This window comes from Planococcus citri, chromosome 3, assembly GCF_950023065.1.
Source record: "Planococcus citri chromosome 3, ihPlaCitr1.1, whole genome shotgun sequence".
NCBI classification, from domain to species: Eukaryota; Metazoa; Arthropoda; class Insecta; order Hemiptera; family Pseudococcidae; genus Planococcus; species Planococcus citri.
Window position 1 is genome coordinate 23,792,895 of NC_088679.1, and position 12,102 is coordinate 23,804,996.

Consider the following 12,102-nt stretch of genomic DNA (forward strand, 5'->3'; position numbering starts at 1 on the left):
TGTTATTTGATATGATTTTGTGTGTGTTTGTTTAGCCAATACAAGTTTTAGTCATTTTGTAAAAAAAAAAAAATTATTAAGCCAATTTCACACGTTTAAGCTCTCACTTTGCAAGTACAGTGTGGTATAGGATTAAATAATTTTAGTAAGGAATCATTTTTTGGGGAAAGCTTGGCGTGTCCAAATAGGTAGGTAAGGAGTTAGACTGGTATAACTAAATAGGATAAGTGGGTAATTCTACAGGAAAGTAACATAAAGGAACCTGCCTATACTCCAGATAATTAAAATGTCTAAACCAGAGAGTAATTTATTTCCTATCATCGAAAAAGGTTAGAAAAAGGGACTATATACACAAATAGGTAAATACCTATCAAAGTTTCAAAAGCATAAGGTGAGATCGTAACCTCTTTTAGGTGATAGGTATTTATTCGATTATAAAATATTATTCATAGGAATAATTACGATGTTAGACACATTATAAATTTGAATCGTTTACTCGATTATCTAAATTTCTAAGAGCTAATAATATATCATACCTGATATATTTAATTATTAGTTTCTAAACCTGACATTACCTTGACAATTTTGATTTAATAAACTAAGACGGAGTCAATTTCCATGACTATATAGTAGCCCTATCTAAGAAGAATTTTCCCTAAATTCACACCATTATCTAGGCGTGTGCCTAAGCACCGCCATTACTGGCTTACGTGACACAGGTCTACTCTTCCATAATTAAAACCGATTCAATCGAATTAAAACACGAAATCATTATCGAACATTCAAACAAATTTAACACTCGAAACTAATTCATTTTATTCTTACTCGAAACATTATTAGAAAAATAGAAACATATAAAGAAAAAGGATTAATTACAACGCGATCGCGTAACACTTCAAAACATACGTACCAATCCACATTCGAATTATTCTTGGTACCTACTACGTTAGGTAGGACTTACCTAACGTCCATAAGTTCAACTTTTCCCCACTCTCATCACTTAAGCCCAGAATCATTGAACAATATGTAGATAGGTTAATCTACCCAAATAAATTCAGGCAAATTAACATGACCTATGCTACATAAAATTCTCCCCTGGCAAACTGAAGTGAGGAGATTGGGAAAAAGTTGCACTTTGGAAAATTTTCAAATTAAAAATATCTTCGAAAGACAAGTACAAAAATTTGATAAAAAATTTAAAGATAAAAAACTCGAAAATTATAAAATAAAAAGATCATAAATCACAGCTGCTGATTTAAACAAAAATTACAAATACAAAAAAGGTCACAATCGAGAAAAAACGTCATAATCGGGTACATAGTCAAAATCGGTAGAAAAACAAAAAGAAAAAATACAAAAAATACTCGACAAAGAAACAATAACATTGTTCAAACTCGAAAAAGGAACAAAACCTATTTACCGTCGTAGCGACCGTCGTCCACTCCATCCTTCGTCTTTTTTGCTCGAATGTAGAGGAGTATGTGTTCGAATTCCGCTCGAAGTTGATCGGGTGACATTATTCGAAGAGTGTTTAATATGCCATCTACTCGAATCAATGGCAACATCTTCTTGCAACGGACTATTCGAGGAGTAGGATTTGTTCGCGTACCTTTGAGCGTAAATTCGACCTTATTATCATCGTATTTGATAATATTCGATGTAAAATTCCGTCCGAGAATTATGGTGCCTTTAACTTCACCAGAAATTCGATAAGGGTGAAGTTCAGTGACGTAGCAATTGACGATATGCTCGTCATTTTCGTATCCTGGCATTCCAGGGTTGAGAGTGATCGGGAAGTATACTGAAAAGTTACTTTTTACTCGAAAATCGTCGCGCCAAGGAATAAATCGTTGAATGCGCAGGAGATAAATTCGTCCATATTCGGTATGATCAACAACTCATTAGGTACGAAAGTTGAAAAGGAACGAATCAGCGAACGGTCGAATGTGGTTGGCTTAAATTCATCGAGTAAATAGTCGCAGCCAAAAGTCAACGTCAGAAATTTGTTAACATATAGACGGACTTTATTGAGCAAAAACTCGAACGCAGCTTTTTTCAAAGCTTCCGAAAAACTCAATGACTCGACTTGAACGTTAATTCGATGACGGATCGGGCATTCGTAGTTGAATCCAATAAATGGAAATAATTTCTGGTCTTTTCGCTCGATGATAATATCCAATTCAGCAGACTGGGGGGTACACATAAACACTCGATCATCGGGAATAAATTCGTTCTTGATGAAGTGGACGTGACAGTCGCTACACTTGGAATAGAATCGATTATTGTGGATCTAAAACAAAAGAAAAATACAACACAATTCTAGGTTAGTTACTACTCGAATATCGAAATATACAATATTACATATCAGTAACTAAGAGACTAGACTAGCAGACATTTCGACGAGAAGGCTTAAGACTTTTTCCCTAAAAGTTTGAGTGTCTGTGCTCGCATTATACTTTTTCAAATGCTTGATATTCTCGCTTATGACGTGTTCTGGATTGTCACATTCTTCAAGTTCATACACGTTTGGTTTCTTTTCGACGATAACCTTGTAAGGACCTTTCCAACAGTCAGATAATTTCGCTGATATTCCTTTCTCTTTACTAGAAAGAACTCGATTTTTAACGAAAACCAATTCACCAGCTTTTAATCGGACTGGTTTAAAATATTTCTTGAAATATTCTATTTTTCGATCACGATCTTTCTTGTGATTATCAGCGACGATTTTTTCGATATTAGCTGGAACATGTCTTTTCTTGATGATATCTATTAAGGGATCTGGAACCACTGTCTTTTTTACCACTTCGAATGGAATACATCCAGTAACTAAACTTTCGGTATAATTTAGTTTTTTCTCGACTGATGGTAAAATTCTGGCCCAAGATTTCTGCTTGCGACTGATATATTTTCGCATACTGGAACCAATCGTAGCCATAATTCGTTCAGCAGGATTCGAATTTGGAGTATAACGAGATGTATAGCGTAACATGATATTTTGAAATCTCCAGTAATTTCGCCAATATCGAGAACTAAATTGGCTACCATTATCAGATAAAATCATTTCAGGTTTTCCAAATTCTGTGATCCAACTTTCGACTTTTTTTATCAAATTTTCAGAAGTGACTACTTTGACAGCATACAATCGAACATATTTGGTAAAGTGATCTTCGATAACAAATACTGAATCACAACCTCCAGTACTTGGTGGTATTGGACCAAAACTATCGATGCATAGTATCTGATTAAAACGTTCAGACACAATAGGTGTGATTGGACCATATAATCTCGATGATGAACGTGATGAGATTTGACATGGTATACATTCAGCAACGAATTGATGAACTTGGACTGTCAGACCTGGCCAATCGAAATGTCTACGTATAATTTTGATGAGTTTTGTAATACCGACATGTCCATACTCGTGATGATAGTGATGGATTATATCTTTTCGAAGTTTTAATGGCACATAAATTCGCCATATTCGATCATTACGATTTTGAATCATAATCAGGTTCAATTTTTCATCGAGTAACGTTTGATATGGCTCACGACTCATCCACATTCTGATTTGGTCATCTCGATCTTGAAGTGCTCGAAATCGTCGAAATTCTGTATAGAGACACTTTGGAGGTAAATAATTAAAGAGAAAAATCGTGAAGTTTTTATCATTCTCAGTGATTTGAAACGTATATCGAGAGAGAAAATCTGCAATAGAATTCTCACAACCAGCTATGTGACGAATGTCAATTCGAAAATTATCTAAATAAAGAAGCCATTTTATAATTCGATTCGGTAATAAGTCATTTTTCTTTAGGTACGTAACAGCGATATTATCTGTGTACAAATGAACTTTGTTACCAGCGAGAAGATAGTAATTTTTCGCCAATAAATGGACAATAGCGAGTAACTCTAACTCCATTATCGAATAAGATTTCTCGTAACCTTTCAATACTCGAGATGTAAATGCAATTGGCATCATGAACGTTTTTTCATTTTTTTCTTGTTCTTGCATTACAACTCCACCGATGGCTTTAGTCGAAGCATCTGAGTATAAATAAAAAGGTTTATCGAAATCGGGATATACCAACATCGTTTCTCGAGCTAATTCTTGCTTTAATTCTTCGAAACAAAGTTCTCTTTCTTTAGTCCAAACAAAATCAGCTTTACTCGAAGTCATAGCGTACAAGGATTCGCAGAGAGCACTGATATTTGACATATAAGCTCGATAGTACTGGAACATTCCGAGGAATTGTTGCATTCCTCGGAGTTCCATTGGCTTTTGGAAATCCAAAATTGGTTGGATTTTAGCTGGATCAGCGGTAACTCCTTCTTCAGAAAACACCATTCCTAGGTAATTGATTTTGTTCTTACACCATTGTGTTTTCTTTAAATTGAGTGTCATTCCAGCCTTTTTCACTTTCTCCATAAATATTCGAATGTGCTCTAGGTGTTCTTTGAGCGTTCTCGAGAAAACAACGACGTCATCAACGTACACTCCAGTGAAGCGTTCGCAACCTTTCAATACAAGCAGCAGAGCGTACACAAATGCAGCCAATGAATCTTCGGTACCGAAACCGACTACTGTCATTACAAAAGGAATACCATCGACAACAAAACTTAATACAATTTGTTGATTTTCATCGAGACCAATTTGAAGAAAGCCACAATTAAAATCGAAAATCGTGAACCATTTCATACCTCGAAATTTATATCGCATATTCGAGATATTAGGTACTTCAGTAGAATGACGTAAAATGTATTAGTTCAAAGGTCGACCATCGATACAAATTCTGACCTTTCCTCCACCTTTGTCAACGAATACTAGACCAAGTTTATATGGTGATTGCCGTTGAACAATCTTACCATCTTTGATCCATTGTCGAATAATTTTGAATACACCATCTTCGTAGCGATGAGGAATAGGACGTGTTTTTACCCAAATTTTCTCAGGAGGAGGCAGAACTCCACCTTTGAATACTAGAGTGTGCGTGTACATATTGCACAGCCCTATCCTATCTTCGAATATTTCAATATTATCGTGAATACTATTTTTTAACTCACCTTTTTCAGGATCAGGAATATTGATATCCTGAACCGTTTCGTCGACTCGAAGCATCAATTCACCATCGATGACATATTCTTTATTTTCGCTGATGGAGAAAATTTCTTCGGTTTTCATCGCGGTGATATATTTTACTTCGACTGGACCTTTCTGCTTTGGATCTCTTTTCAGCTCGAATCGATGTGGATTTTTTTCGCTATCTTTGAAGAAAACGTCGAACGTAGTATCGTTAGATGGATCTCGAACTTGAATACGATTTTCAGCCATATGAGTCACCATTTTAAACTCACGTTGAAGATTTCGACCAACGATTAATTCAGCATTAAGATCCTTCACAACGAAAAGCTGAATATGGAATACACTTTTACGAGGTTTTTGAGTTGGAAAACTGAAGGTAACATATGACATTTTGGTAATTTTCGGATGTGATTTACCAGCGGCTAAGGAAAATTGTTTTCCCATACCTTCAGCTTTAACCTCGCTTTTTCGAAGTTCAGGATGTTCGGCTAGAATGCGTTCGTATGCATTTTCTTGAATTAACACGTGAGAACATCCTCCGTCGATCAAGGCATCAATTTTTACTTTGCCAAACTCGAGTGTGATTTTAGGTGAAACGTCTTTATTCACATACTCGATATCGACTGGATTAAGAACTTCGATAACACTGTGATTTAGATTGAATATCACAGGTTCGTCAACGTGACCATATAAGCTGCCACTTAGATGTTCTTCTCGCTGTTGAATATGTTTCACTTCAAGGTCTTTCTCGAATTCGAATTTGGTATCGATTTGACATTGACTTCGGAAGAATTTTATCATTTCCCATTGGAGTTTTTGGAAACATGCGTTACTCCAATAAACACAGTTGATTTCTTTTGAAGTCGATTTATTCAGTTCGTATAAATTCTGTTTAACTTGATACAGAATATCCTCTTCGTAAGTATAAACGTACCATTTTTTCTCATTTGGCCATAATTCATTGCGTTGAACAAAAAATGAGAATAGGTTCCAAAACCGACAACCTTCTTCTTTATGACCAATATAGAAAAGCTTGCTATTAACTTCTTGAAGCGTTTTCCAATATTCAAGGTCTTCTTCACGACCTCGTAATGGAACGGTCAGCATAAAGATTATCTTCTTGAAATGGTGTTTATCTCGAAGATTGATGACTAATTTTTTCAAATGGTGATGAAATGCTGAACTATCGAATTTTTTCGTCCAGACAGATTCTTGTAAACCAACAGATAGCAACGCAGTATCAACTGTTGATGGAATATCGAACGTTTTTTCTTCAAGTATTTTGTTGATTTGAGGAACAGTTAGGCTATCTTGACACAAAATATATTCGTCTTTTGAAGTATCAAAACAAACATATTTCATAAACTGTAGTGCAGCTCGATTACCGATATATGCGATTCGTCCACCCATAATGTACAATTTTTCTTTGATGACTGGCGGGGGTTCTGGAACAGTTGGTTTTTTGATTGGATCGCCTTTTTTTGAAATAATTTTAGCGGTCGGTTTTCGATCAGTGGAGGGAATACTACGACCGTCAGTATTTCCCTCTACATGTTTAAATCACATAATCGAACGGTGATAATATCTTCTTCTTCTTCTTCATTACTTTGTTCTTCTTCTTCGTTAGAAGGATCGACTTTTTCAAATTCACCTTTGTCAGTCAGCATATAAATTTCAACATTTTCGGTTAAATTTACTTCTTCGATACTAGCAATCTTTTTCATATCAGCACTGTTAGGATCTTTTGGATTTATCGTCTTTTTAAACAGCTGACCTGGTTTGAACTTTTTCAGAAGAAGATTTTGTTGAGCTGTACGATTATTATTCGAATTGTTGGAATTATTCGAATTTATTTTAGGCTTTTGATAACCACTGGAACCGGACGACGAAAAAGATTTATTATCGCTTTTATTCTTTTTCTTCGAAGACTTATCGATAAGAGATTTCATATGTTGATGATAATATGATGACGCACTAATATCTCTTCTTTCGATGTCTCTTGAGCCAGCTTGTTCCATTTTGGTTATTCGAGCAATTAAATTCTCAATCGAATCTTCAGGTTTGCTTTCCTTAAATACTTCTCGAAATTCATAACCAAAAGGCTTGATTTTTTCGACGATCATTTCAGCAACCCATATAGACGGTGCACAGGGATTCCAACGCATACGTTTTAACCAAAATGTAACAAAATCGGTTACACTCTGGTTCGGATTTTTCTTGTCTTTAAACAAACATGTATTATCGGAAGTATACACGTTGTTATTCGAAAATTCTTTTATAAATTTTCTAGCATTTTCATGCCAAGGAGCATCCAAATCCATTTGATTTTGGAAATTAACGAGTTCCACACCTTCGAGTTTATTTGAAAAGAGAATGTTGTAATTTTTATTATTTTTCACGTATGGTCGCATCTCCTTTTCAAATTCAACTACGAATTCTTCGGCTACTCGATGATCTTCAGCTCCTTCCCAGGATTTCAATCTTGTATTATCGAGAATCTGTTGAAGATTGAATCCTTTTCCTTCGGAACCATCGCCATTAGTTCGAAATACCACTGGATCGATTTTAATTAACGATAATGAACCAGGAATGTGATATTCGAATTCATCAGCTGCTGCATTGAGATTAAAATGACGTTGAGGAATCTCAATACACGATTCTTGAGGAGAATTGTCGAAATTAGGACGAGATTTAGGGCCATATTTCTCGAACATTTTAGCCATTGACTCAGATTGTTTCGTCATTATGGCATTCATTTGTGCTGGAGATATGCCAACAAATGTAGTGTTTTGAGTTACATTTTGGTTACCTCCAGTAGCATCAGCATCTTCGAAGCGAGTACCATTGAATTCCTCAGCTTCTCTAGCCCTTTTTTTCCAGTCCATCATTTCTTTGGTAGCCTTTTCGTGATCAGCCATTAATTTTTTAATATCGTCGACAGTCATGTTTGAAGGATCCATTTTATCGACTTTTACAGGTGACTTCTTCGGTGAAACCTTTGAAGGTGAACGATGATAAGAAACCTTCAATTCGTTAATCGATACAGTAGATATGTCTGATTCACTCGAAGATCGTCGAATAGTTGAGCAAAGTGAAATTTTATCAGATGAAATTGAAATGCGACGTTCTCGAGATGAATTCGGTGATTCTTCGGATTCAGTAAACGAATGATGAGATGAAAATATTGAAGCGTTGAATACTTCGTTTAAGTCGTCGATTAATGAGTCGCTAAATTTCACTGGAGCGACGTCGTCGTTTGTTGAATCGTGCGTAGGTTTTATACGTTTACGAAATCTAGTTTCTTTATAGAAACCAACTGGATGTTGCAAACTACGCAAACGATGAAGCTTTATATTCGAAGAAGGTTTGGGATTAAGTTTCTCAACCAACTGTTTTTCGAGTTCGTTGGGAGAAACAACCAATAGGTCTGGCAAACTTCTCGACCACCTTCTGTGTGACTTTTTAGGAGTCACGAACACAGCCGTAGATGATAACTCGTCGTAATCGGGTGAAAATCGACTAAAATCAGGAACTTGGTTCGCTGGATCAATAATCGAAGTATCAGGAACTAATCGATCAGTTGAAATCGAATCTTGAATTAGTTCTTCGCGTGAATTACTCGACACTATGAAAGATTTCTTCAGAATGCGAAACTCACGAAGCCAGCATGATAATGGTGTGAATAAACCCTAACTAATTCCCTAACAATCCCTAACTAGACCCTAAAGCCCTACAAATTGTCAAGGAACATCTAACAAAGTAATACAAACCCTAATGATCGAAAACAACAAATAATAATATATACCTACATGCTCGAAGATTGAATAATATGTATAGTGGATCAAAAATACTCGAACGTTGGGCGCCATCCTATTACATAGGAAATTTCGACACTTATTCAACCTTCGAATATTCATATAATACACATAGAAAACTAATGATAATAATAATACCCGTAATATTTTTATTAAGGTCTCCTAGAAACCTATCATACCTTCGGAGCGTCCATTTTATATGCCAAACGAATAAACAGAGTAAAATGACTGGAACAATAACCAGGAACTCGAATACAGGCCGACACTCTTTCTTACACACTTCACACTCGAAAGCTTTACAAATTAGAGCTTGAAACAATTACAAGAAATAATCGAACAAATTCATTGACTAATTACTCAAAAAGGAAAAGTAAAAATTCGCACTAAAAGCATTCAAAACACAGAAACATACGCAACGAAAGATATTACAATACTGTTGCCTTAACCTACGCAGCAGAACACAACGTGAACAAGTTCTGATAAGGATATGCGCAGTACACGAATACAATAGATACTCTAGCAGTCTGGTTTTTCTAGGAACTCTTTTTCTATTCGATCACTCGAAGCTATTTTTATCTTTTTTTTTTCATATTTTTTTTTTTTTAAACTCAAACTGTACTTCTTATAATCTTATAGCTAGTTTGTACTCGAATGCTCGAAAGCAATCGAAAACGTTTGGGGGGAGGAGAGAATTTAGTTGGCCTAATTATCTACTAACACAAACATATTTACACATATTTCAAGGTCTTTTGAGATGCAATTTCGTTCGATACATTATACCTTTACCTAGACAAGTACATTTATTTCGTTTACGCATTTTCATGCTCGTAAGTAGGTACAATTGACAGTGTGCTTGCTAGAAAAAACCTTCTTAACACGAATCTACGTAACCCATGTATCTACCTACTCGATACATGGTTACAGACGGAAATTTTTCTATCCAGTTTCAACTGGAGACAGAAGGCTCACAAATGAAATAAAATTACTTATGGCCATGGAAATAAATTCTTCTCATTATTTTATTCAATAAAAAATCCAAATTATACGAAATTTCCTGAATTTCAATTTTGACACAAATTTTCAAAAATGGAAAATTTTTCTTTTAGGTAGGTCTTACCTACTTAAATTGACACAAACTTATGCCCCACGTTGGGCGCCAATTTTAATTATCTGTGGTATAGGATTAAATAATTTTAGTAAGGAATCATTTTTTGGGGAAAGCTTGGCGTGTCCAAATAGGTAGGTAAGGAGTTAGACTGGTATAACTAAATAGGATAAGTGGGTAATTCTACAGGAAAGTAACATAAAGGAACCTGCCTATACTCCAGATAATTAAAATGTCTAAACCAGAGAGTAATTTATTTCCTATCATCGAAAAAGGTTAGAAAAAGGGACTATATACACAAATAGGTAAATACCTATCAAAGTTTCAAAAGCATAAGGTGAGATCGTAACCTCTTTTAGGTGATAGGTATTTATTCGATTATAAAATATTATTCATAGGAATAATTACAATGTTAGACACATTATAAATTTGAATCGTTTACTCGATTATCTAAATTTCTAAGAGCTAATAATATATCATACCTGATATATTTAATTATTAGTTTCTAAACCTGACATTACCTTGACAATTTTGATTTAATAAACTAAGACGGAGTCAATTTCCATGACTATATAGTAGCCCTATCTAAGAAGAATTTTCCCTAAATTCACACCATTATCTAGGCGTGTGCCTAAGCACCGCCATTACTGGCTTACGTGACACAGGTCTACTCTTCCATAATTAAAACCGATTCAATCGAATTAAAACACGAAATCATTATCGAACATTCAAACAAATTTAACACTCGAAACTAATTCATTTTATTCTTACTCGAAACATTATTAGAAAAATAGAAACATATAAAGAAAAAGGATTAATTACAACGCGATCGCGTAACACTTCAAAACATACGTACCAATCCACATTCGAATTATTCTTGGTACCTACTACGTTAGGTAGGACTTACCTAACGTCCATAAGTTCAACTTTTCCCCACTCTCATCACTTAAGCCCAGAATCATTGAACAATATGTAGATAGGTTAATCTACCCAAATAAATTCAGGCAAATTAACATGACCTATGCTACAACAGGAGAAGCTAGTGCCTTGGTTTACTAGATGGATAATTTGCCTACTTCGAGAACATTCCTTATAATAAAATTTTATTGAAGATTCAGGTCACTACTTTTAAAGAACCTATCTTAGACCAAGATTAATAGTAAAATAAAAAAAAGGAATAACCACCTACGAGTAAATCAAGGTATCTAATCTAACCATTTATGTATTGGTTATAATCTAAAAAAATTCATTCCAAGTTGTGAACTCGTGAAATTATTTATACCTCATTACGAAACTTTTTTTTGATACAGCTGTTTGTGTTTAGGAATTTCACGATAAAGTTTTAATATCACTTCCATTAATATTGTTATTGCTCGTCTTGAGTTTCTAAAACGTTCCAGCCTCCAGTTACACAGTGAGAAAGATAATGTAGAAATGCCTACGTAATTTTCGCCCCTCTCTTTTTTACGACACCAGACACCAGATAACTTGTGTATGTGTTTTTTAAAGCTCAACCTACCATGAAAACTTGCTTTTGAATTATTTTCTTTAGTAAACTTGTAGTAAAAAGAAACGTGAACAAAATATTTAAACGTAGTTTCCAATGTTCTTGGAAAGAATTTAATAGTATTTGTTTTCGAATAAATTGCCTCATACATATACGTGAGGCAGATTATTGATAGTGAAAAATTCGAATCTGTGAGTAAAAATTGTTGCAGGTGTATCCGAATCGTAAAATTTAAGAATTTGGAATAGACAACACTGGAGAGAGAATTTTCCGTTTCTACTCCGTCATTTGAACAAATTCTGTTTTATAAAAGCAAAAAGCGAACGATTGCACGTTAATAGTCAACTACTGATATGGTGCCCAAGGTGATCGACCCCCTTCAAAATTGTTACTTTTTACTTTTTATATACAAAATTCTTGAAAACTTTAGCCCTTCAACCTAAAATTCAATTTTGTAAGTCTCAAAAAAAAAACTGTCGTGTTGAAACTGGAAATTTTCAAAACAAATTTTCATCTAATTGTAAGTACTTCTTTTCAGGCAAAATTCTTCTATTTTTTTCAATTTTAAAGGATTTGTGCATGGCGAGACCATCCC

The 12,102-nt window shown here is 34.7% G+C and overlaps 1 long non-coding RNA gene across 1 annotated transcript; it reads right to left on the minus strand.

The window, feature by feature from the left end:
- Positions 1 to 791: 791 nt before the first annotated feature.
- LOC135839143 (uncharacterized) lies at positions 792 to 11,579 on the minus strand. The gene is made up of 2 exons (XR_010557543.1): positions 9,075 to 11,579; positions 792 to 2,290 (listed from the first exon to the last, which is right to left on the minus strand). It is a non-coding gene; the product is annotated as an uncharacterized LOC135839143 (long non-coding RNA).
- Between the last annotated feature and the right edge of the window lie 523 nt (positions 11,580 to 12,102).